Source organism: Staurois parvus, unplaced genomic scaffold (genome assembly GCF_062004578.1).
Source record: "Staurois parvus isolate SC_StPar_1 unplaced genomic scaffold, SC_StPar_1.0 ptg000543l, whole genome shotgun sequence".
NCBI classification, from domain to species: domain Eukaryota; kingdom Metazoa; phylum Chordata; class Amphibia; order Anura; family Ranidae; genus Staurois; species Staurois parvus.
The window spans coordinates 3315852-3343360 of NW_028318339.1; positions in this window are offsets into that span (position 1 = coordinate 3315852).

Consider the following 27509-nt stretch of genomic DNA (forward strand, 5'->3'; position numbering starts at 1 on the left):
TTTTGCTGGGGTTGGATCTTTGCTTTGGCGTAAGAGGGAGAAGTAATTTACTGGGAAGGGGGGTTGCTTTGAGGCAGAATTTTTGCTGGAGGAAAGAAGGGGGATCTTGTGGGAGGGAGACATTTTTTGCTTTTTGGGGGGTGTGAAGTTTTCTTGAACGAGGAAGGGGGGTTTGCTTGGAGTGGGGTTGCTTAGGGGTAAGAGGAGGAAATTGGTACGGCAGATTTTTACTTGCTCGAAAATGACTGCTTGGCCCTGTGTTTTGCTTTGGAAGGGAAATTTTGCTTGGTGGGGGCGTATTTGTGTTTGAAGGGAAAGATTTTTGCTTTTGGAGTATTTCTTGAGGAAAGAGGGGATTGCTTTTGGCACAGATTTTTGTTGTGTGTGTGTGTGTGTGGGGGGGGGGGGGATATATTTGCTTTGAGTGTTTTTTTAAGCTAGGGACAATTTTGCTTGCATTAGATGGTGGGGTGGGGGAGATGCTGGAAATGTTTCCAGGAATGCTAGAACTATGAGTTATGTGTTAGGGCTCATTCACACCAGCAAGTTGCACTGAACGCAGGTGTACGCTGGGAGTAAAGAGTACTGATGCACCAATTCCAGCAAATCACACTGTTTACCTTTTTTTTTTACCTGTTTTTGTGAGAACATTATTCTGAAGTCACAAGTGACATTTCATTCAGTTTCTTTCATCATAGTGATATTGTGATGAGGTGGTTTGTGTTGCAGGACACTGCACTAAAAAAAACTACTGATTGCAGTATTGTTTTCAGCACATACCACCACAAGGCAATGGTGTGAACTGACTACATAGAACACAAAGCAAATTGACTTTTCTTTGCATTGGGAATATAGTGGGCTAAGACAACGTCATTTTTTATAAACAATGCTAGGAGATGGAGTTTCCTCATCTTTGCTAAAAAAAAAGCAAATTTGGATGACACGTGTCTGTGGTGCATGCACACTTCATGACAGTTTGCATTTCTGCACATTGCACAGAATCATTCATGTTTTTGCTGCAGGTGGTTGGTCAAGGACACAAAGGGGGTTATTTACTAAAGCTGGAGAGTCCAAAATCAGACTCCCTTCTGCATAGAAACCAATCAGCTTCTAACCTCAGCTTGTTCAATGAAGCTTTGGCAATGAAACCTGGAAGCTGATTGGTTTCTATGCAAAAGTGAGTCTGATTTTGCACTCTCCAGCTTTAGTAAATAAACCCCAAAGGTGTCATGCATTGCTATGGTTCTGGCAGCCGACCTGCCTGCACGATGGAAACAGATGACATTAATCTAAGGTAAAAATGTAGAAAAGGATGGAAGCCCTGCTTCCTTCCAGACCTGCTCCCCCATTCAGGGCTGACTCTGATATTATGGGGTCACACTGATGTTAAAGCGGGCTCCCCCATGCATTGTGAAGGAGATGGTGACATCATCATCCATATCAGTTTCCTTCATCCCAGTAAATACAGTTTGGTACCTGTTAATTATGCATACTTTTAAAGGGCTTGAAAAAGGTTAAGAAACACTGGCCTCACAAATGCACTTTTTTGCAGCAACATAGAGATGCAGGGAACTTTTGTTTCATGTTCACTCTGACACCACCTCTGCACTTCTCAGAAGTAATATCAGGCTTTACTTACGGGTCCTGTCAGCATTACAAACTGTCAGTGACACACACAGCCAGTGCCAGTGTGGGCAGTCACAGGACAAGGCAGGGACAGCTTTCAAGGAAACTCAACCATAAGGTGGTCCTCTAACTAAGAGATGGGCAGTGCACTGTGTATATTGAATGAATAAACTGGAACCCATCTAACTTTCTGGTCCTATGTCAATGCACACCTTGACTGTAGCTGTTGGAAATGAGGAGGGACATGCTGGGCCTATGCCCACTCCATTTGTCCAGCATACTTCTGCCACCTCACTCCCAGTGACAGAATGGGGACCCATCATGCAAATAGTGAAGACCTCATGCGTGCTGTCCTTGCTCTCCGATACCTGGTAGCTAGGCCAAGGACCTCCGTGACACTGATCTACTCCTGTTGCTAGGAAAGATGGAACTCAGGGAGAGAGCCAAGAGAAGTGACTCCCGCGCTACCACAGGACACTTCACCCAGCACAGGGACCACGCTTCATGACAGGCTTCTTGTACTGGGTATTCATCTCTTGTTCTTGGCAACCACTTGTTTCTCCCCCAAACTATGTTAACTCCGGAAGTGACTGACTTCATACCCCAATGTTCTTAACTGACCTAAACTTCAGTTGTCTATGTGTAGTGTGCAGTTACTTTCATACACCATTGTAGAATAACTTCAGGCAAGAGAATGTTTTAAAGGCTTTACTGAAACATCAGCATATTATCTTAATAAGCACTAACTTCCTAACTAATCCTAACTGTGGCTGCCCCAGCATGCCTGCATAAGAAGAGTCCAATAGTGGCAAATTCAGAGTGGTAGAAGTCCATAATGATCGTGTCCCGACAAATCGGTGTCTTCAGAGCGGACCGCACATCCCAGTAGACCTTCAACATGTTGCGGTTTCCCAAACTGAATTCAGAGAGAGACTCCCCCTGGAAAATGATCCCCTGTCCCTCTTATAACCATCCAGGACAGGTGGGCCGGACCTACAAACGTAGCCCTGGGGAATGCGGTGAAGACACTAACCCCCTACTGTGGCTAGGGAAGCCACAACAAACTACCTACAGTAGGCAACCTGCCTAAAATCTGTTTGTAGTTTGTCATTACTAAACATTTCTAAATGAGCCTTTTTTTTCATTTGTATAATAGGAGTAAAGTTCCTCTTTAAGTATCTATATGCAACGTTTGTGCCCAAAGACTTTAGTTTTAAAAATGTCTTTAGCGAAGATGTTATGGTATTCATACATGGTGACTCTTACTGCTCTGCTTAGGCTGAGATATCAGTCCATTTCGATCTTGAAGTCTCCGTAACTCTGGCTTCCTCTCTCAGTTGACAAGCCTTGTGCTCAAAGTGTGTATATTAGGGCATAGAAACCCTTTGTAAGAAAAGCCAGGTTCTCAGCAGCAGATAGAAACTAGTGCAGGCATATGCACGTGCGCATTGAGGTGCCCACATCTCTCTGCATAAGGGAAATGCAGGGCGTACATTATTGAGCAGCCGCACATGCATGGTTGACACTAGTTTTGGCACTCAGTGGCTTATATAAACTGAAACACTGCAGAAGAAAGTTGCTGAGTTGTCGACAGCTTGTACTTGTGTACCTGAAACCTGACCTGATGATTCTGCCTTACCATGTATGATTGGGCTTGTCTTTTGGACTTGATTGCTGTCTGTCCAACTGTTACTGACAGGGCCATCTTTAATATTGATTATACTCTGGGCAAACATTTTCTTGGGCCCCCTACCCATCCATGCAATTTTGATCTCGGCCCCAACATCCTAAAAAACAAACACACACATAGACTTATCTAAAAACAACTTTAATAATGTAAATATAAAGAACTGGTCCACACCCACTGATTGGTCTAGGCTTACTGATTGGTTGCTAGAGGTTACTGTACATCATTACCGTTCACTGACAGGTTGCTAGATGTTACTGCACATAATTACCGCTCAGTGACTGGTTGCTAGAAAATACTGCACATCAATACCCCTCACTGCTTGGTTGCCAGAGGTTACTGCACATCATTACCTCTCACCTATTGGTTGCTAGAGGTTACTGCACATCATTACCTCTCTCTCATTGTTTGCTAGAGGTTACTGCACATCATTACCGCTCACTGATTGGTTCCTAGAAGTTACTGCACATCATTACCACTCACTGATTGGTTGCTAAAAGCTAGTGTACATTATTACTGCTTACTAATTCATTGCTAAAGGTTACTGTTTATCATTTCCACTCACTGATTTGCTGGTAGAGGTTACTGCTTATCATTGCCGCTCACTGATTGGTTGCTAGTGATTATAGCACATCATTACCACTCATTGATTGGTTGCTAGAGTATACAGCTCATCATTACTGCTCACTGATTGGTTGCTAGCAATTACTGCACATCATTACTGCTCATTGATGGAAAAGTGATTTCATGTAATGAGAAACAAATACAGAAATAATAATAATAATAGTTGGGGGCAGGTGCCTTTCACATAGCTTCATCATCAGTTTTCCTCTATTTACCAGTGATGGAGATTAAGCTGATATGCCTGTGCTACATATCATCCCAATGCCACAATTTTTTTAGACACAATAAATAACATAAAAATGGGAGAGGGGGTTACCTGGCAATCATACGGTGCCCCTCAGTCTCCACTCAAGCATAGATTGGCCTTCTGTCAGGAGATGGCCCACGTACTGATGGAGATAGGCTTTGCCTCATTTTTATTTTCCCCCATGTATAACAACTAGTGATTGGCCAGGAGAAGTATGCTGTATGCATGGATCCCCTCCTAGAATCATCCACTCAGTGGCAGACAACAGTATGTATCTAAAATTCTCTAGGATTCTTCTGTCTTTGCAGAGCTAACAGATGGTAACCCCTTCCTTTATTGGTACTCTGTTACATTACCTATACATGGTGGCCATTTTAAAAATGCCCATTGGTGGTACTATTATTTATTGATTTATGTCAGGAATTGTAGGTTTAAGCTTACCATTGTGAGTGACTTGCATCCTTATAGAGCAAATCAATCTGACGTGCCATAGATGCTTGCTTTTTCGCCATATCATTACCATACAATAAAATCCTGATTGGTGAATGTTATACAAAAGTTTTCCCATGCCCTGGGTTTTCCTGAATTGCTGCATAAAAAAAAAATACACTGCTACAGTTACCTCAGTTCATTATAATTCCGACAACAGAGCAAGTTCTCCATTAAAATACCAGGGCCATATTTAATCGTACTTCAGAGCCAGGAGTACACTATTCTTCCAGGAAATAAGGTTATAGATGCAGGAAAAGTACAATGTAACATGATCTTCTGTTTCTGAACATTTAAAGAATCTGTAAATGAAATATTTATAACAAGGTTATAATTCTGATATAGAAAACACATTAGCTATACAGGCATACATTCCATATATATATACATTTTTTAACAAGTAACCTTGTAGTTGTGCTTTATGTAATATTCATAAACCAGGCCCATAAAGTTGTCCATAACAATATTTCTTAGAGCTGTAAATTACTATGAAATGATCTGAAGGTGGAGTACAGGGATGAAGCCATGCAATGGGCAGGTTGTTGTATTCTTAATTTATACTGCTGTAAGTAAGGAGATGTGTACTTGAGATGTGTACTTATGTTTAGGAAATGACATGAATACTAACTTGCTGCTGTTCAAGGATGTAGAGATTGTCAAGACTAATAAAAACCTCTAAGAGATTGACTGAGGAATCAATGGAATCAGTGATTCATCAACACCATTTTCCTCGACTAAACGATTTGAGAGCAATTATGAGACATCTTCGGATATTTGTGGTGCACATCAATTTAATGAAGACTCTACCCTGGGAATGTTTCTCCTCTCTGATAGAGATTTAAGGCACCATATAATTTTAATTGGAACAAGCAATAGAATATAGACATTATTATTTAGTTGTCTGTTATGATCAGTGGATCAGTATCTTTTCTTGATGTTGAGAAGAGGCCACGTTCACATTTTATAAGGCTGTCAGAATTAATGCAGATTCATGCATGTGCGCTTTATCATGCACAATTTCTGTGCATCAGCCTAGGTTGACAGGTGACTGTGCGCACACATAAGCACATCATAGTGGGTGCGTGAAGTCGCGTATATGCCCACCATGGACATTGGAGTGCATGTGTAAGCAGGTTGGGAACTGCATAATAAGTTAGGCACTGGCCCAGGCTTGATTGGGAAGGGTTAATTCTCTGCTGCCGGCGAGCGGGCTTTTGGGTTTCAGCAGGCCCATCTGTGATATAAATTGGGGGAAAGGCTGAGGTCTAGAGCCCTCCGGGAGTCTCTGTGCTGCTTCTGTTCCAACTTTAAGCAGAGACTGAATCAACAGCTTTCTATACTGAGGATCCCAGGGTGCCACCAACTGTGGACTTTGTCAAAATGGATTTTTGCCTATAAAGGTATTTCTGAACCATACATAAGTTAGCCAGTGTTAGGAGTGAGTCATTTTCACTTTAACAATGTTTATGCTAAAATTGTGCAGTAAAGACTGTTAAACTTTTCCTTGAGCCAAGTTATTCAAATAGGGCTGCATGAAGTTTTCTGGCAGATGTATGTAAACAATCTGGGCCTCTAAAGTATGCCACCCTAATATATCAAGTGAATATACTAGGGAAGAACAAGGTTGTTACTAGAGTAACTAAGTACACATTAAAATACCTAAGGCAATCAGTCGAGGCGTTGTAGCTGGGTAAGATGAGGTCTCCTCCACTAGTGAGGAAGTCTATGCTCAGGCTCCCTCCTCAGGGGTTCATCTCCCATAGCAACTGTAAGTAGATCAGCATCATGGAGGCCCTCAGCCTAGCTACAGGGTACAAAAGAAGAATAGTTAACACAGAACAACAAGCTAGGTGTTCGGTGAGATTTCATTCTGTTATTGGGATTGAGTCAACAGAGGAATGCTGGGTGGTTGAGATGCTGCTGCTCAATCCGCCCTTTCCGAATGCAACACACACAAGTCACTGAATGTAAAGCTATGGGACAACACTTTATCAGGAACTCAGCTTCATTCTACATGCAGTGTCAGCTCATCTCTACATCGGGAGACTGCTTATATGTTAGACTGTTCACATGGCCGCAGTTCCTGCCTGGTCCTGGGCATTGATGAGCATGCCTTGGGGGAAGATATCCCTAGTGAACAGGGCTCTGCTCTCAACTTGGTATAGTCAACATAAAACCCCCCTCCAAAACATCTAACACTGGCTTCTGCCCAGCTTGACAACCAAAGGATTATCCATTGTCCCTCCATCCAGAGGAGAGGAGATAGGAAATGTGTTACTGGCCAGCTCACCTAGTACAATAAAGGAAATACGTCAAAAAAAGGAAATAAATGCATCCACCACATTTAAGGATTGGTGAACTGCAATATATTACGTTTTTGTTTTTGTGTTTAACCCTTTCGAACCGATTCCTCTTGGCCTTCTTAGAGCTTCTACATGCCAGGAGGTGGAGGTGGGCATTTGGGTCATATGACCACTATGATTGGCTGTCACTTTGGTCACATGATCAGAAAGCGCCCGATGGCAAGTATGCCCGCTACCATGCTGGGAGCATGCAGGGAGTATTCTGTCAGCACGGTAAGTGGTTTACACAGAGCCGCACATGTGCGTCTTCTCAGCGTTAAGGGCCACCTGCCAAGCAGCTGCATATTTGTATATAGCCGGTGCCAAGGAGTTAATACATCTTTAAAGAAAAAGAAAGGAAAACAAAATCTGGAGAAACTGTTTCCATCAAGTGCTGGACATACCAGGGTATAATTTTAGGAATTGTTTAGACAAAATTTCACCACTTTATAAATGTAGCAAAAGAAAATATCTGAAAATTGGTTTGACAAAAACAGTGTATTAAATTGCCCACCTTTTGTAAATTAAAGTGCAGGATGGTTAAAAGCAGAGAAAAAAACTATTTCTGCAGGTCAGAACAAAATCTCTGCTTCAATTTTCATACAGTGTAACTGGTAACTGCTCAGAGTAATACAGCGTTCCCAGCAGGGATGCAAACAGCAGCATCAGATTGTGAAATTCTCTAAATGAAACGGAGTTCATGCCTCCAACATGTGTAACATGTAATTTGTGCTTTTTCCAGTGTGACAGACATACTGAAAATTGCATAAATATGTGTAGTGAGCCTATTTCAGAATTCCCCTGAGAATGTCGCAGCTGAAAGCCAGCAACATGTCATTTGAATCTCTGGATATGAGGAAAGGGACTCTGTGGGAAGATGTGCTGACTGAAATATAGGAACTCAAGATCCTTGCAACGGTACGCTAATAGGAGAAATGTCTTTGCTTTGGCAGTTAAAATGAGATTTTTGAGAGAGTTTTTCCTGACTGAGCATTATAGAAGAAATCAACTGTGCAACACAGTACTCTCACTTGTGAAGGCCAAATAAATACATGTTAAAAAAAAGTATATATATATATATATATATATATATTTATTTATTTATTTTTATTTGTTTTCCCTTTAACTATGCTAATCTCTGAGTTACGAAAAATCTTAATACATTAATACATACAGTGGCAAGATCCCAGCACTGAGACAAATATAGAAATTAACAATTACACTAAAGCTCCCCTGAACACTTGACATTCCCCTAAAATTGACCCTTACCACCCATTCTCTTCTAGAAAAAATAAACTCTCTCAATCAACAATACATTTTTTCTAAAAAATCCTTATGCTATTAGCATTTGTAAATAGGTGAGAAGTTATATTAGATTTACTTGTTTTAAACTTTTTTTAACATTCCTTCAGTTGCTTCCTTTTGGCCTAGGCTAAAATGATGTCATTCATCTTGGGAGTCTTCATGGGCATATTTTTTTTCTTTCATCTGACGAAAGAGAGAAGGGTCTTTCTCATCTTAGCACACCATCCTGCCTGCATGCCTAAGCTAAGGGCAGAGGGGTTCCAGGAAGAAAATGCAACATGAATCATCTGCCCTTACTCAAGATTGCCAGCTTGGCTGGAAATGCTAGGGAGGTGTTTTTCAAAGTGATTTCTTAACAACTTCCCATCTGATCGTTGTATATAAATGGCTGGACGGTGGCAGTGCAGGGTCGGGTGGCCGTTTATAAACGGCCTTCTCGCCCCCTGCTTGTGCACGCTCCTGGGACACAGTGGAACACCGATCGTTGTACGGGACCTCTGTGCGAGGTCCCGATCATGTGATCACTGATTGGCCAATCAGTGATCACATGCAGAGTAGTAAGAAGATGTCACTTCTGACATCATTGCTTACTACATGTGAAATCTGTGAATATCATGATCACATGATACAAGGCTATTTACAACAGCCTTGTACCATGTGACCAGCTGTGACCAATCACAGCTCGCACAGTATTTCTCAATTGCTACAAGAATGCAGCCAGAGAGAAGGAGAAATGATTGCTTTTACAGCCTTTATGGGTGTAAAAGCAATCAGTGTAAAAGAAAAAAAAAATCTTCATAACCCCCCACAAGTAGTACAGTGTCTGTACTGCTAGGGTGACAGTATGTAAAAAAAAACAAAACATAAATAATAATATAAATAAACAAAATAAAAATATAAAAAAAAATTAAAAATTATAATTTTTGGTTATAAACTAATTTGGGTTTTTTTTTTACTAAAAAGATAACTGAATACATTTTGGCCAAGATTTATGGAAAAAGATTATTTGCAAAATTGTATAAGAAAAACACTTTTTTTCAAAATTTTTGGACTTTTTCATTTATATAGCAAAAAAAATAAAAATCCCAGTGGTGAATAAATACCACCAAATAAAGCTTTATCTGTCTCAAAAAAAATGCTAAAAAATTCATATGGGTACATTGTTGCATGACCGCGCAATTGTCATTCAAAGTGTGATAGCACTAAAAGCTGAAAACTGGCCTGGACTGGAAGGGGGTAAAAGTGTCTGGACTTGAAGTGGTTAACAGAATAAAGCATAGAGACATGGATGGACGGGTGAGTTTGGTTTGGATTTTTAAAATTAATTAAATTGGTTGCAAACCCCATGTATAACAAATTTCAAATACATCTCTACAGTTTATAGAATGAACATTACAAGCAAATTATGCATTCTTCAGTATTTTCATGTCTTTGCCTGTTTCAGCGTGCTCAATATTTTCCAATGCATGGGCCTGTACATGGCCTGGATCTCGGGAGGTGAAGTCGTGACCAGGGGCGGACTGACAACTCATGGGGCCCCCGGGCAATAGGGGATCATGGGGCCCCTGTGTCCTTGGCCAAACTCAAAAAAGCCTATGAAAAAGGTACCAGGGGAATCTCATGGGGCCCCCAACTGACCCCGGGCCCTCGGGAAGTGCCCGAGTTTTCAAATGGTCAGTCCGCCCCTGGTCGTGACATCACTGGTCTCCCCTCCCTGCTGTACATTTCCCTGGAATTCTCTTATCGTGGCTTGGCAGTTCCCTTGGCAGCTGAACTTGTGCACGCACAACGCTCTCACCTTTAATGCTCAGTCATGGTGTGGGAGACATGCCCCCTTCGCACATGTTCATGCATGAGTCTCCTCAGTAAGTCTGTAATTCCACAGCGGGGGCATGGTGACACCTTTTTTTCAGGTGTCAGATTTTTCACTGTGGGAAAGTGGAAGCAGTTCTCTGACAGAAGCACTCAGGCAGGGGGCCAGGCGGTCCGTCACACCAGGTAAATAGCATTCTCAAAGGAGAGTTCAGTAATGGCAAGCTCAATTAATCTCATGTGACAGTGTCCTATTAACACTTGATCTACCCCAAAACTGAACTCCTCAAGCAAGCCTTTAATAGATAAAGTGTAGCTATGTAACAAAAAAAATTACACATACAATGCATGTCACTAACATTAACACAACATTTGTTTTCCACCTGTAACACAGTTGTAGCCCTACCCCCACAAGATTCGTCTGTTTTTCACTGATTCTTTCCGTAATAGGGCAGGGGCTACCATTCACCCAAGCAACAGTCCATTCACCCTGGTTCCAATAAACAGCCTAGTCTAGGGGTTGCACCTAATGCTGTCTGTGATCACTGTGTCCTTTGGATCACATGACATTGTAAAATGCCAACCACAGCCTTTTGCCACGTGATCAGCTGTGTCCAATCACAGCTGACCAGTATGTAAATATACTTGTCAGTTATCGGCAGTACTTTCTTCATGCTGTCACAGCGCGAGGAAAGTACTGCCGGTAACCGGCAACTGTCAAAGCAGACATCTGCACTGATAATCAGGGCACTGATTATCAGTGCAGACAAAAGTGCCCAACAATGCTTCCCATCAGTGCCCAACAGTGCTGCTCATCAATGCCCAGCAGTGTTGCCTATCAGTGCCCAACAGTGCTGCCCAGCAGTTCCCAGCAGTGCTGCCAATCTGTGCTAGTCAGTGCCATCAGTCGGTGCCCTTCAGTGCTACTTATTAGTGCCCATCATTGCTGCCTATCAGTGCCCTTCAGTGCCACATATCAGTGCAGCATTATCAGTGCCTCCTCATTAATGCCCACCAGTGCCACCTCATCAGTGCTGCCTTTCAGTGCCACCTCATCAGTGCCCATCAGTGCAGCCTCATCAACACGCATCAGTAAAGGAGAAAAATTAATTATTTGCAAAATTTTATAATAGAAGCAAAGAAAACGTTTTTTTTTCAAAATGTTTGCTCTTTTTTTGTTTATAAAAATTAAACACCCAGTGGTGATTAAATACCACAAAAAGAGAGCCCTATTTGTGTGAAAAAAATTATAACAATTTAATATGGGTATAGTGTTGCATGACCGTGCAATTGTCATTCAAAGTGCAACAGCGCTGAAAGCTGAAAATTGGCCTTGGCAGGAAGGGGGTAAAAGTTCTCAGTAGGCAAGTGATTAAGCCAGGAATAAGGGGGAAACGGCAGAACTGAGACCCTGAAAAAACTGTCTGAGAGAGAGCTACCACTAGCACCCCAAAATTAGAACAGCACACAGTCACCAGGAACTTGAGCCCAGGACAGTACTCACAATGTCACAGGACTGCTACCATTCTCAGGGATGGGATGAAGCACAATAAATATTCAAGCTGCCCATTTGACGGTCCCAGCACCTATGATCTAGAAGCCTCTAGAAGGCAGGGGAAGAATTCAAACCTGCAACCTGTGATATTCAGAACAGCCCAAAGAAATTAAAAGCATCTCCAATGATTACAGAGGAGCCAAAAAACCCTCCTAAATTTGCCTGACATGCTAGCAGCTAGAGATGAGCGAATTATTCAAAAATTCGATTCGGCTGATTCACCGAATTTGCGGAATAAATTCGATTCGATGCGAATTTAACTTATTAAAAGGGTTTCTAGGCTTCAGAGAGCCTTTATATTAGTGCAGAACACTGTACCTTTAATTTAAATGCCCTTGGAGTCTGCTGGGGAAGAGAAATAATACTGTCAGTCAGTATAACATGCAGATGAGTGCCGTCGATCTTAGAATCACCGCACACTTCACTCATTTGGGCAGTCACGGGGCACGACAAAGAAGATGAAGAAGAAGAAGAAGATGAAGAAGAAGATGAAGAAGAAGAAGAAGATGAAGAAGAAGAAGAAGATGAAGAAGAAGAAGATGAAGAAGAAGAAGAAGATGAAGAAGAAGATGAAGAAGAAGGTGAAGAAGAAGAAGAAGATGAAGAAGAAGAAGAAGATGAAGAAGAAGATGATGAAGAAGATGAAGAAGAAGAAGATGAAGAAGAAGAAGAAGATGAGGATGAGGAAGAAGAAGAAGAGGATGAGGATGAAGAAGAAGAAGAAGAAGAAGAGGATGATGAAGAAGAAGAAGAAGAAGATGAGGATGAGGAAGAAAAAGAAGAGGATGAGGATGAAGAAGAAGAAGATGAAGAAGAAGAAGATGAGGATGAAGAAGAAGAAGAAGAAGAAGATGAGGATGAAGAAGAAGAAGAAGAAGATGATGATGAAGAAGATGATGAAGAAGAAGATGATGAAGAAGAAAATGTCAAGGGCTGTACTTGAGGCTCCTTATACCCATTAAGTTGGCCACCTCTGCTCTGCACTAAACCCAAACACTAACCTAGTGTTCTGTCTAGTCCATCTGTTATTCTCTATTATTTTGAAGGTTGCAAAGAAGGCAGTAGCTGCTTATTACTTGATTTGAAAACTTCTTGTGACACATCTTATCAGTCATGAAATGCTTGTGGATTTACTCATAAATGTGTAAAAAGGCTTCAAGCTCAGTAGAGTTTTAAGGGCATACTTTCAAATGCCTCGAAGATGCCTTGATTTACCTATGCATTTCTCAAATGTTGCCAAAGGCTGCCATTGACTTGCTTTTCATTAGATATTAAATAAGTATTGTTATTGGGAAAACAAGCAACTCAGACCCAACCAAAAGCCCATGTATATGAGCTCCAAAGCCCAACTTCAGAACAAAGAAAAGCTGCCCCTCCATTTTCCTTGATCACCATGTGTCTGATAATTTATTATTTTCAGTTTAAATACTTAAATATTGATACATTAAACAGAGTTCACACGTTAGAACACAGTAAATGAACTGATGTTCTATACCTCCATTTCTCACCAAACAATACAGGATTAGTGAACACAGGCAACACCATGACACCCCAGCCTGTAGGTGTCCATGAGTGCCTGAGAGCACAGGAAGGGTTTTGGATGACATTGAGCGTCAATCAACAAAGATGTGAGTTGGCATTCGATGAACAATCAGGATGCTGACAGCAACACAGGGAATATTGTATGTAAGCTTCTGATACAGTATTTACAAATTATGGCAAAAGAATTGAAACCCCCCTTCAATAAAATTACGTTGGTGTTAGGTTACAGATATACATCTGTGCAAAGGCTTCCCCTGTCTAACTGATCTTTGCAGAAGACTCGGTCATATTGGAAGAAATTTTCTCCATCCCTGAATTCTACTGTTTTGCAATATAAATCTAGTACCTGGATTTTCTACTCAGTGCATAAACATGTGCAAGAGTGCATGCTTATGCCAAAATTGTTTAAGCAGTCTTTCAGTGGTCAGATAGATATCTCATCGCTTTGGGTATGTACATGTGCATTGGTCTTTCTTTCTCTCTTTCTGGCATGCTGTCTCCCTTGCTTTCTCTTTCCGTTTTGCATGCTTAACTTCTGATGCGCTCTTTCTTTTCCTCTTACTTTTTATTTCTTGCTCTTCTTCTTTCTAACCAACTACTGTATTATTTTGATTCATATTTACCAGAATTGCTCTTGTAATTATTTTGAAGATCGTTTTACAACTCCATAAGCAATATATTTAGTTGGTCTATAAAGATTTTATTTCTGTTGTAGCTAACCAGATAAACTTCTAAATCTGAGAAAATAAATACATATCCCTCTGGGAAACTGTTTTTTTAGATGAGAAACCACTTAAGGAACACAGTCAAGTTAAATAGTTGGAAGGTTCGTTATATGGCCTGCTGTCCATATTTATACTCTGTCTGAAATTACTATTCTCTTTTCTTGCCCCCTCCAATTCTACAAATTGAATGCCTGGAGCTGCTTCAGAGGAGCAGTCAAGTGAGAGAACTAATAAGGTTGTGAACCTGTTATTTGAACATAATACATAGTTTATTCCAATAATGACACACCCACGGTTTTAGCACTTTCCGTATGATTTTTTTTTCGTATGCTCGGATCTTTGAAAAGAATTTCATTTAACTCAAGACAAAGCAGGAAGATTTAAGACTTATGCATCGAGGTGTAAACGTGAGACCTTCTTTTTCCATGGTCTGGTATTCATTTTATATAGTGCAGTCTGAAATCAGCTAAAATTGAACATAATAATGAGACAGAATAAGGAGTGGATAATATACATGCATGTACTTGCTGGACAGGCTGTTGGAGAATTGGCACATTTTCAGTGGACAGGTGTCAGAATAACAGGTTGCACCTACTTCCAATCCTGCTGTGTGACAGTCTTTGTAACTGGAAGTGTTGTCATGGTAACCGTGTGGGAGGCTCAATAAGGGTTGTACGGTGGGCTGTATTTTACAATTATGTTGTGCTAGGCATTTCTGATTTATACATTTTTATGCATGTGCTACCTTTTTAATTGGACGTTTTACATGATTATCAATAGCATAGAGACAAAACAGTTAAGAGTCCATTCATACATACAGTATCTGTGCATTCCCCTAGGGAATTCAATAGAATAGAATAAATATTTCATTTTATGAAACTACAGTGACAATGCAGCCATGCCAATTCATCCAAAAATCCAACACCCTGTTTTTACTCCTCTCGCTCTGTCACCCTGAATGATGTACAAATCGTCTTGCATTCCTCTCGTTCACCTAACCTGATTCTCTTCCCCTTATGGTTGCCATGTGACTTGTGTTGTTCAACGTAGTCCTGTTTACAGCTGAGTTTGGGTTTGATTGAGTTCAGATCAAACTCAGGTTGGCCCCGACCCATGGGAAACTGTCACATTAGAGCAGGCTGCGGCTCCAATTAACTGTAGAATTCCCGCTTTCACAACTACACATAAAAAAGTGATGGGGATGCTGGTGACCTCATTGACCTAATATTTCTACATAGCCCTATTATGTGTAAAATAAAGTGTATGTTGCTGTTATTTGGCAGTTTTTTACATATGGACATTATATAGTAATATTTATTTTGTTATCTAGGCCGGATTTAACTCTCTCTCTCTCCCTCTTTTTTTGATTTTCTGCATGTAAACATCAAACAATACCACTCTAAATAAATCATAAATCATCTGCCCTTACACAAGATGGCCATGGCTAGAAATACTATGGCTGTTTTTCAAACTGGTGTCTTAACAAATATGATGCATGGAAGGATGAAATTGTTTTAGGATTCGGGTCTGAACCTGCGCTCTCTGCAGTGTCTGGCTGTGGTTCTTCTCGCTGTGCCACAAGGGATGCTGGATAACTGCTTGCTTGATTCTTTGGACAATCTTGCTTTGTGTCTTGTTTCTAATGGACCTTGAACCCTTTGCTCCTCCCATGAAGTTCCTGATTTAAACTATGTTTCTGCACTTCCTGTTTGCCATCTTATTGTGCTTTCTCCTGCCAATATCTTACTCCTTCCATACCTGCTGCTGTTCTTATCTTCCCTACCACTTGTTATTGACCCTTGGCTTCATTGACTATGCTTCCGTCTGATCCCATCCAGTTACTACTTGGTACCAACCTTTGGCTTGTTTGCTGACTATGCTTCTGCTCAGGTGGGGGCAATCCCGAGGACCGTGACCTGGTACTAGCATGCATCAAAACACATCTCAACCATCAGGAGCACTGATGAATACCAACTAGTACCTAGATCCCACACTTCGGGTGAACTCAGGTCATCAGCTAAGAGGATCTGCCAGTATATTACCTGCTGACTACTCATGATTGACTCTACTGCTACACCCATTGGCCTCCAAACTTGATCCTAGGCTGTGACAGTTTGTCTTGAATATTGAAAATGAATTAAATAGCGGTTTTGGTTTGTGGTGCACAGATAAAGTTTGACCTTGGGTCTTCTATATGCTGGGTGTACTTTTTCAGTATCTTATTCTGTATGTGTGGGTGCTGCTTAGTTCAAATTCTCATGTTTGATATCTGTTCTTATCATTCATGTATGTATGCTGCTCTTTAGCGCTTCTCTTATTTTATATGCTGGGTGTAACTCCAAGTATATGCCAAAGTACCAATTATTTGCACTGTGCAATTTCCTGCGTCTGCTCAACATCTTTTTTGCTGTATGTATTATTAGTTCCCTTTCTACTGTGCATTTTAAGCCTCTCCCTTACATATTTTAGCCACAGCTAGATTTTTTTCTGCAGCCCGTGCCATTTCCATCTCATCCAGTGAATTGTTCTCTTGGGTTGACATCTCTAATAATATGGTTTTAGTGATCTTTAAGAATCTGTGTGGTAAATACTTAAAGGGGTTTTCTACTTTTGCCAAAAATGTAAAAATTTCAATTGGCCTGGCCAATATAGACTATATAGACAATATAGACTAATGGTGATCCCTGAGTTTAGAATTTAGAAAGGGTCTAAGGTGGGTCTGCATATAAAATGTTTGTTTTCTGTGGCATTCCAAAGGCTTAGCAGCATATTTTTTTATTTTGCTTTGTTTTATTAAGGGACTGATTGAAAAAACATTATGTTCTTTAAAGTCCAAGGCTTTTAACAAGAAATTAATATTAACAAATAAACAAATACAGTTCCACAGTGGAACATCCTGTAGGCTGTAAAAATACTGTGTTATTATATACATATACTGTATATATATATATATATATATATTATATTATATTGCCAAAAGTATTGGGACACCTCTCCAAATCATAGGATCCAGATGTTCCAATCACCTCCATGGCCACAGGTGTATAAAATCAAGTACCTAGGCAGGCAGACTGCTTCTACAAACATTTGTGAAAGAATGGGTCGCTCTCAGGAGCTCAGAAAATTCAAGTGTGGTACCGTGATAGGTTGCCACGTGTGCAAGTCCAAATGTGAAATTTTCTTGCTACTAAATATTCCATGGTCAACTGTTAGTGGTATTATAACAAAGCGTAGAGAGCTTCATGGAATGGGTTTCCATGGTCGAGCAGCTGTATGTAAGCCTTACATCACCAAGTGCAATTCAAAGTGTCGGATGCAGTGTAAAGCACACCACCACTAGACTCTAGAGCAGTGGAGACGTGTTCTCTGGAAAGACGAATCACGCGTCTCTGTCTATCCAATGGACATGTCTGGGTTTGGCGGTTGCCAAAAGAATGATACTCGCCTGACTGCACTATGCCAAGTGTAAAGTTTGGTGGAGAGGGGATTATGGTGTGTGGCTGTTTTTCAGGGGTTGGGTTTGGTTCCAGTGAAGGGAACTCCTAAGTCGTCAGCATACCAAGACATTTTGGACAATTTCATGCTCCCAACTTTGAGGGAACAGTCTGGGGATGGCCCCTTCCTGTTCCAACATGACTACACACCAGTGCACAAAACAAGGTCCATAAAGACACATGGATGAGCGAGTTTGGGGTGGAGGAACTTTACTAGCCTGCACAGAGTCCTGACTTCAACCCAATAGAACACCTTTGGGATGAATTACAGGGGAGACTGCGAGCCAGGCCTTCTTGACCGACATCAGTACCTGACCTCACAAATGGTTTCTGGAAGAATGGTCAAACATTCCCATAGGCACACTCCTAAACCTTGTGGACAGCCTTACCAGAAGAGTTGAAGCTGCTACAGACTAAGACTGGGATGCCATTAAAGTTCATGTGCGTATAAAGGCAGGCGTCCCAATACTTTTGGCAATATAGTATATATTATTATTATTAGTATTATACAGGATTTATATACCGCCAACAGTTTGCTCAGCACTTTACAATATAACGGGAGACAATACAGCAACAGTACAGTTCAACACAAGAGGGAAAGAAGGGCCCTGCTCCTTGGAGCTTACAGTCTAGGATAGATAGATAGATAGATAGATAGATAGATAGATAGATAGATACTCAGTGCTCAGCATAAATGAGTACATAACAGAATTGTCAGAGAACCTTTACTTTACTTTCCTTTCAGAATTAACATTGTCTATGGGACACTATACTACAACATACACCCACAAATGCGGGCCATTGATTGCAAACAAGATTTGTTCATTTGCACACACAAAAAAGTATTTTTCCTAACAAATTCATTCAAGACCATGTTGCAAAAATGAATACACCTCAATGAAAGTCTTAGAAGCAGAGCTAAATTTTAGACAACAAAATCCTAATAAACAAGAATTTAACTGCAGGTGAGTCTAATTATTCATTAAACAGGTGTCCGGCAGACAGTTGATAATTATACAAGGGCATTACTTAACAAAGAAAACCCCTTCCCATGTCATGCTGTCAGCAATGGCACCACATGGAAGAGAAATGTCACAAGGCCTGAGAAAGAAAATAATTTCTTTAAACAAGAAAGGTGAAGGCTACAAGAAGATCAGCAAAGCATTACTTATCAGTCAGAATACTGTAGCAAAAGTGATACAAAAATTTAACAAAGATAGAACTGCAACCATCTTACAGGGCCGTCCAGGCCATCCATGGACGTTAACACCTCGACAGGAGCATCTTCTGATGAGAAGGGTTGAAGAAAATCACCATGCAAGTTCACTGCAGTTAGCCAAAGAAGTAGAAAGCCAAACTGAGGTGATTGTTTTCCATGACACAATACAGCCTACATTGCAGAGGAATGGCATGCGTGGGTGTTTTCCACGAAGGAAGCCTCAACTGAAGCCCATGCACAAAAAAGCCCGCCTAAAATTTGCCAGGGACCATGCTGAAAAAGAAGGTGACTACTCGGACTCTGTACTCTGGAGTGATGAGATCAAGATACATTTTTTTGGAACTGATGGCTTCAAGACTATATGGTGTTGCAAAGGTAAGCAGTTAAAAAAAATGCATGGTGCCTACAGTGAAACATGGTGGTGGCAGTGTCCTTCTGTGGGGCTGCATGAGTGCTGCTGGTGTTAGGGAGCTGCATTTAATTGATGATATCATGAAATCACTCCATGCCCTTGGTCATCGTGCACTTTTCCACCATGACACTGATCCAAAACACACATCTAAGGCCACTGTTGCATTTCTGAAGAAGCACAGGGTGAAAGTGATTCAGTGGCCAAGAATGTCTCCTGATCTGAACCCATTCGAACACCTATGGAATCTGGAATTCTGAAGATACAAGTTGAGCATTATTCTCCATCCAGCATCCAGGCTCTAAAAGAGGTCGTTCTTGAAAAACGGAAAAGGATATATGTTGCAATATGTCGCCAATTTGTTCATTCCTTGCTTAGAAGACTTGGTGCTGTCCTTACAAATCATGGAGGTCATACCAAATACTAGATGTAGTATTTTAATGTCGTGGGGTGTATTCATTGTTGCATCAACTAATTTCAGCAAAATGGAAGATTTTGTAAACTAAGTTATATTAATAACCTTATATAAGTGGAGCCTACGCAGTAGACTGTGGTTAATGTGGAAATAGACTGGCTGCTGCTAGCACTACCACAAATGTGTATCAAACAAATGTGTGAATACAAACTAATGCTGCGCTGCCACTAATGAGTGAATGTGCCACACTATATTCGCAATAGTGGCCCACAAATGAACGTGTACCTCTATAGCATATGAACTTAAAAAGGTGCCCCTCTTCCCTAGGGTCTTATTACATCCTTATGTTAGGGAAAATTAAATATTCTTATATCCTGCGTGCTTAGTGCTAAATGAGTGAAAATACTTTGTGAATGGTGTGCCAATCATGGACATTCAGCACACTCCTGCAGCGATCGGCTGCCTATCTAATTGTCAATTACCTGATAGAAGTCTGAATTGGCAAGGTCAGCCTCTCTTGTATATCCAACCCAGGCCCCACTGAAGGTAGAACAGATGGTGCCGAGGGACAGGAGAAACACGGGTGCCTGCGGATGTTGATTGCAGAAATTGCAGCTGGAGCTGTAACCTCAGTAAATCAAGCAGGGCATCCAGTCAGGAACAGAGGAGATGCTGGAACGACCAGCTGAGGTTAAGGAAGCACTCCACTGGAACTGCAAGATCTGGGTACGTGGCTTGCCAGAACTTCTGATAACCGTGAGGCTGGAACACACTGTGACAACAGGAGCTGATATATTAGATAGCCAGGACAAGCACTCAATAGGACTGTAGAGCCAAACTGGAGCCATAAGCGTAGTCATAGCCAGGGTTAGCAACGAGCAGGTGCTGAGGTACTGGAACATCAGACAGGGACGATGTCAGGAGGAAGCCAGGATCAGAAACTGATGAGCAGAAGCATAAACAGAATCCAAGAGCAGGTTAATGGCAAGCTGGGTCCGTAATGGATACACACAGAATAAAGGGAATTAGCTGAAGACCAGTCAGCACTGACAGAAAGCAAGAGCCTCCTTTAATAGTCCGTCTGGTGCCAGAAACTGTGGGCACGCTCCCGCGTGCGTGCACCCGTGTGCACGCATTTCTATGCGCGATGTTGCACGCATGCGCATTTCTATGCACCAGTCGCCGTACAGGAATTCCCATACAATAATCTTGATGCCTCTATCTGCTGGTTCCGAACTCCATATGTGAAAAAAAAACTACTGTTTTTATTTTGTATAAAACACTTAAAAATGCACTTACATGTAAAGCATGTGCATGGTACTTTAAAAATCCTAGAACACTGCAATCTTCTGTAATCCCTCTCATGAGACAAAAGTGGTGCTGTCAAGCCCCGCCCTACATGTATCCTCATGTGGCACATTCACTCACTAGTGGCAGCGCTTCATTTATTTATATTATCAACCTAACTTTCATGCAATGAGCTAAACAAATGTCCTATAAAACTCAGTTTTGGCAAAATTTTGTTCTTGTGTTCATTGAGATATTGATTAAAATCTTACTTTTCAAAAGGGGTGTCATTTATGCTGAGCAGTATATATATATATATATATATATATATATATATATATATATATACATGAACTGGGATCTTGCCATTAGCAACTGTTAACTGATTCGTAAAGTTTATCTTAGGTACTGCTGCAGTTCATAATCCAAAAAAGAAGCATCAATGGCACAAAACATGACATTATGCAAGTTTACTTACAGTGTGTTTTACAACATGGGATTTGCTTCAGCTTTGACCTATAGGACCTCTGTTCTGAGTCTCCATAAAAGGACCTGAACTCTGGAACTTGTGCCCAAAAATAGCAAGCAGATAACAAGGGGGTAGTCACTAATATTGCCTGCAGGCACCCTGTAGCAGATCTTTTCCCCATTACTGGTTTACCATACCATGTTATTCTCTGAGTCCCTTTGTGGAGGTGTCCATCTTGGTGAAGGAGTGGGGCTTGGCTTTTTCATATCAGAGTTGCCCCCTCTGATAATTGCTGATAATTGCAGAAGAGGTTCAGAAAGCTCTGAACCATAGAATGAATGGGGTAGAGACAGGGAGATTCTTAGAACAATACACAAGGCTCCAGGGCATGGCTATTGCAGCTAATGTGACTGCTAGGCTGCTCGATGGCAAAGGACATTAATTTCACAGGAAAAAAAAACATTGAACATAAGATGCATTTAATACATAGCATATTTAGGACATCTCCTATTATAGTCTCCTGATATTTATGAGTAGAGTATTAGAAATGACCTTCTAAGCTCTCAACACAAACAGAAAAAAGGATGAGAGGAATGAATTTGGCATAACCGTTTTCATTTCATTACTAAATTACTAATTTCTATATTAGTGAAATGTTGTGGAATTTTAATCTATTTACTCACTGAGCTGCTTAGGTAACATTTGCTTTAAAGAGCAAGTTTTTGTTGAGAAAAAAAACATTCCTCTCTGGGTGATCTATGTACATTGCAAGGATTTTAACAACCTTTCTTGCAGATTCCCACCTTTTGTTATGCACCTTGCACTGCAGGTCCTTTGCTACAGCTTTCTCTTCAGCAAGGTGAGCAGTCAGTAGTACAGTAGTAACCTCACTCCAAATCTGGTGAAAATAGCAATTGGAAGCAGCAAAGTGTTAGATGATATTCTAATGAGAATATATAGATTTGAGGCTCAAGGCACAGGAAATTCACTGCTATTTTTCAGGAAGATTTAAGACAAAAGATAATTTTCAGGGCACTACTTAGGCACGATTAACATTCCCAAGTGTTTCCTATAAGACAGTAAATCTTCACATTTTGAGTTCAGGTCAGCTTTAAACGACACATATTTAACATGTAGCTCTTACCTAAGCAAATGTCAGTATTATTATGTTTAACAAGATAATTAAAGCTGAGGATACTGGCTTTAAACGGAACATTTGTTAAAGAATTGAAGTTATTTAATATTTTCTCTGCCCCTTCTTATTTTCATTTATTCTTTTATCTCAGCTGTTATGTTTCAGTCTCCCTATATATATTAATTCTTTTCTTTATTTCTTAAGTAGCACAGAATATATTAGAACACTCTTTTTTTTATCCTCACTGACAGTATGAGGTTTAATTTCTTTTTCTTATTATCAAAGACATTTCACAGGCTGACTTGCTTACATGTGCTAAAAAATAGAAAGAATTTTAATGGTCTGTTCTTTGCCTCCTACATTCTCTGCAGGATTCTTGATGCCAAAGCTGTTCACCTGACTTCCTACTGTGATAGTTGATTCTGTTTGTCACCAAGAAAAAAAAGCCTTCCCAACATTTTATTTGCTTGCTTGCTTTTTTAATTTTTTCCTTGCAAATGTATATTTCATTTAAACTGCTGAGAATCATCATTTCATAAAGCAAAAAGATCTTTTTCAATAATTTATCAAAAATGTAAAAGTGCATTTAAAAAATCTAACATACAGAGTTGCTTTACAAAGTGTGTAGTCCAAGCACCATTACCAGAGTTTAGCTTTAATAATGCAGAAAGCTGTGTCCCACTTCAGCCAATCAGCAAATGCTTTTACTTCTCCCAACTTTTCCACACTGGTACATGTGATTTGCTGTTTAATGTGCTGCATTTTGAAAATCGTTGCTTTTTGCCTAATTCAAAAAGATGGAGACACAAGGGGTTGATTTACTGAAGGCAAATAGGCCACTTTGCAAAATTATTTTCCCTTAGCTTAGTGAAAGTGGTTAAAATTCACTCTTAAAAGAATACCAAATTAGGAACAAACAAATTAAAGAAGCAGTGCTTTTGCTTGAACATGTTTGAATGGTAGAAGTCAGCAGAGCTTCACCTTATTTACTAAACCAAGAGAAAATACCTGGTGATACCTGACAGGTACTCCAGTCAGTAACTTCTGACAGTTCCCTGTGGCCAGCAGGGGCTGTCAGTCCGGACATGATGTATGTAAGGTTCTGGTGTGTGAGTGGGGCCTACCTTTGCTCGTGCATATGGGTACCTTTAGTGGTGAGCCCATCAATGCCCAGGACCAGGTGGAGGCTGTGGTCATGTGAAAGTCAAATGATATGGCAATTCTCCGACTCCGACAGTTTCTCTGTTTCTCTGAAAATTTGGCAACCCATGTCATATACTCTGTTCAATCCATAGTGGTTGCATTAGAAGGGATGTGCTGAGCCTGTGCCCACTCCACCAGTCTAGCGTACCTCTGTTACCACACAGCCATTAACAGAATGGGGTTCTGCCGAGCACATAGCACGGACCTCATGAGTGCTCTTAATTAACTCCTTCACTTTTCATACCTTGTGACCAGGTCAAGGATCTCAGTATTGCTATGGGAGACAGGCCACTCAGGAAGCAATGACCCCCTCACTACCATAGGATCCTGCCACCTTACCAGGTACCACGCTTACGACTGGCTACTTCATGTCTTGAAATCGTACTCGGTTACTCTTAGCAACAATATTATTCTTCTTTACCTTCACTGAGTTATGCCTGTTGTGTTGTGTAACTTTATACCCCATAGTGCTTCACAGACCCTGGTTCTTTCTGATACCCCAAACTATCATGCACCACTTTGAATAACTTCAGACCAGGTTCAAAACAGTTAATTTAACTTTTACTGGAAAAACTGTCAATACAGTACATTATGAACATTCTCTATTTCCCTACGCTAACTACCAGAAAGAGGCTGCCTAGGCATACCTCTGTGAGGCGAAAGTCCATACAGGTGAAATCCATTGGTGGTGGGTCTCTGGAATCCTCGGGGTTGTAGCGGATTGCACGGTGCAGCAGTCCCTCCTCCAACTTGAACCCAAGCAGGAACAAAAGGTCCTCCGGACCCAGCCTCCCCCTTTTTATATCACAGGAACCGAGAATGGATGGCTTAAACCTTTCCTCCCCCCAGCCTGGGTCAGCCGATAACTTGCTAAGCAGTTTCCAGTTGCTTAAAAACAGGTTTCGATTTAAGATTTGTATCAGCGCTGTAATACTCCAAATGATAATAGAGCCAAGAAGGGAAGATGGTGATATGATATGCAGCCTTCATGGAGCTGAGATACAGACACTTCGGGGTGGTGGGAGCAGAGCTGGTGTTGCTAGGCAACGCATTTTGAAAGTCCAATCTGCTTTGTCAAACCTACTGGATCGCTAGGGTGAAGATACTTTTATGCACAAAGTGGCAGGAATAGGGGGAAGTGTAAAAACTGGCAATCAAAATATAAAAAAAAAATGGATTTATTGAATCAAGATTTAAAAATGATTAAAACAATGAAAGTTCTAAAGTTTTTTTTTAATAAAAAGAAGCTACTGTATATGCACTTACAAAAACTAATTGTAGCTTTGGCTGTTTTTCGTATTTGAATATGTTAGTAAATCATCAGGTGAGCAGTGCAGCAGAGTATTCCCTAGGGATGTGTGCTGAAATCTAAATAATTACGGTGGTGAGGCTCAGGTCCTTACAGTATAATTGGCTTATTTGCTTGCGGGTATGTCCAGTTTGTGTACTTGCTTGATTATTGTTTATGTTTATGATTTGCTTTACGTCTTTGCCTCTCTTTTTTCTACTCCTCCCCCTCACCCCCCCTTTTTTCCCCTCTCCCCCCCCCCCAGGGGTTTCTCTATTCTTACCTTTTCCCCTTTCTCCCCCCCCCTGCTTCCCCACCCCTCTTTTTTTCGTTAAGGATGTTCAGTTGACTCCGTATGATATTTAGCAATGGAATTCCATGTGAATTGTATTCATACTGACTGCTTTACGTTTGCCTGTTCTTATGTACCTTACCTTGTTATACTTTTGTATGATTTCAATAAACGCAACTGTTAAAACAAAAATAATTACGGTGGTGTGTATACAAAAAAGGCTATTGAGTATACTAAGAAGGGCTTTTTTATCTCTTACTTTACTATCACCTGGAACATTACAGCCCTGTATTCACTGATTACATCTTTACTTGTCAGAACCTAACAGTCATTAAGTTCAGTCTGAGAGCCCCTGCTATCCACAGGGAGCTGGCAGAAGTCACTGGCTTGACTGCACCTTTCTTGACTGTGAAGCTGCTTTAACAAGTGCTTACAGCGGAGAAGCTGTCAAGTATCACCACTCATCTGGCTCCAAATAGAGTAGCCGGCACTTTCACGGACTTCTGAGTAAGTGCCACTGGCTTATATACAAATATATATTTCTTCTTTGTTGAACAGTCCCACGGTTTCAGCTCATATCCTACAGAATTGTGGTCTTTATACCAAGGCACTGTATAACTGTCTCTGCTCTGGTTGGAGATTATCAAAGACTGTGGGTCTTTTTCATTCAGAGACCTAGCCAGGGGCGGTCTGACAACTCATGGGGCCCCCGGGCAATAGGGGATCATGGGGCCCCTGTGTCCTTGCCCAAACTCAAAAAAGCCTATGAAAAAGGTACCGGGGCATCTCATGGGACCCCCTACTGACCCCGGGCCCTCGGGCAGTGCCCGAGTTTCTAAATGGTCAGTCCGCCCCTGGACCTAGCAGACAGAGTAAGGGATAATCTTTTGCATTGTGAGGTCATTCATCTGGGAGGAAAGCCACTGTTGTTTCAGTGTCAAGTACTCCAGAGAGGGAGGTAATTATGGCATCATCCATCACTAGCTTGAGAGGTGAGCCCCTGTACCTCTCGTCAGATATCTGAAGGGTGCACCTGAACCTTTAGGAGTGGTGAAGGGCCTCTTGACCAACTAACTTTCTGTATTTTGCTTGAGAGCTCCAACATGCTGTTCAGGACCCCAGCCCCGGCCAATATTTCACTCTCCAGTGGTGCAGGGATGGACTTTTCATATTAGCTAGTCTGTTTTTAGAGTTAAATTGCTCAGACTTAGGCAGCCCACAGATTATTTTTTTTGTTCAACCAGTGGGATGAAGGAAAAAAAATGACTTGATTTCTCTATTCAGAGATTGGGAAATCCTCTCTCTTTGCCTTTATATGCTGCCAGCTATAGCCAGCAGTGCTGATCGAGTGGAGATTTACCAGCAGGGAGGTTGTACAAAAATCTATCAGGTAGATCAACTTCTGCACTACCACCCTGCCCATACAGGGATTGAAATTTGGCTGGTCCATCAATCAATGTATGGCTGGCTTTGGAGTGTAATTAGAGTTTGTATTTCTGTGATTTTCAAAGTTTAAGGCTCCCTAGGTAACTGAAGCTCATTGCTTGTTTCAAGTAGCCTAGGGGTAACCTACCACCCAGTGTGTTAGTGATTTCAGTTGTGATTCACTGTTTCCTTATCTGCCAGGCACTGTTGACCAATAAAACTGTTAACCAACTAAAGTTGTTGGTGAGTGCAAAAGCTTCCAAAGCAGGTTATCCTCCTAAAAACAGAAGACACCAATGCAACCAGCAATTTCTCCAGGGGTAGCTCTCCAACAGTTATGTGTTTATTAAAAATAAATAATGACATTTATCTTAAATGGAACTAGTATAAATATCTTCATAATGAATATTCAGTTCAAGAAAGGAATGGATTTAAGGTGGACTCTATTAGCACCTTATTGTTTGAACTTTATTGTATTATAGTACTTTATTGATCACCTGTTATTACTTTACTGGAGAAAGCACACTTTGTGGCCTGCTAAGGAATCAATTCAGTGACCATAGATTGTGAAATATTAATGATGTATTTTTTTAACGAGACTATTGTCTTGGTTTATAGATTCCTTCCTCAAAGGACTTCATACATATGGGCATATTTATACAACATACAAATGAGTCTGAATCCAGCCACATGCCCATGTTTGAATGTGTTTCATTCTCCAGAATTCACTCTCCTTTTTCTGTATTCTTGAAATATGTATCTGGGGTATGTGTAGAGACTGAATGCAAATCATGATTTTAAAGTAGAACTCCAACCTAAAATAACCAGATAAAAATGAATTTCCTGTTAAAGGTATCAGAAAAAAAGCATTTATTAAGCTGTAATCCAGAGATTTCCCCTGCAGTATTTTTTTTTTATC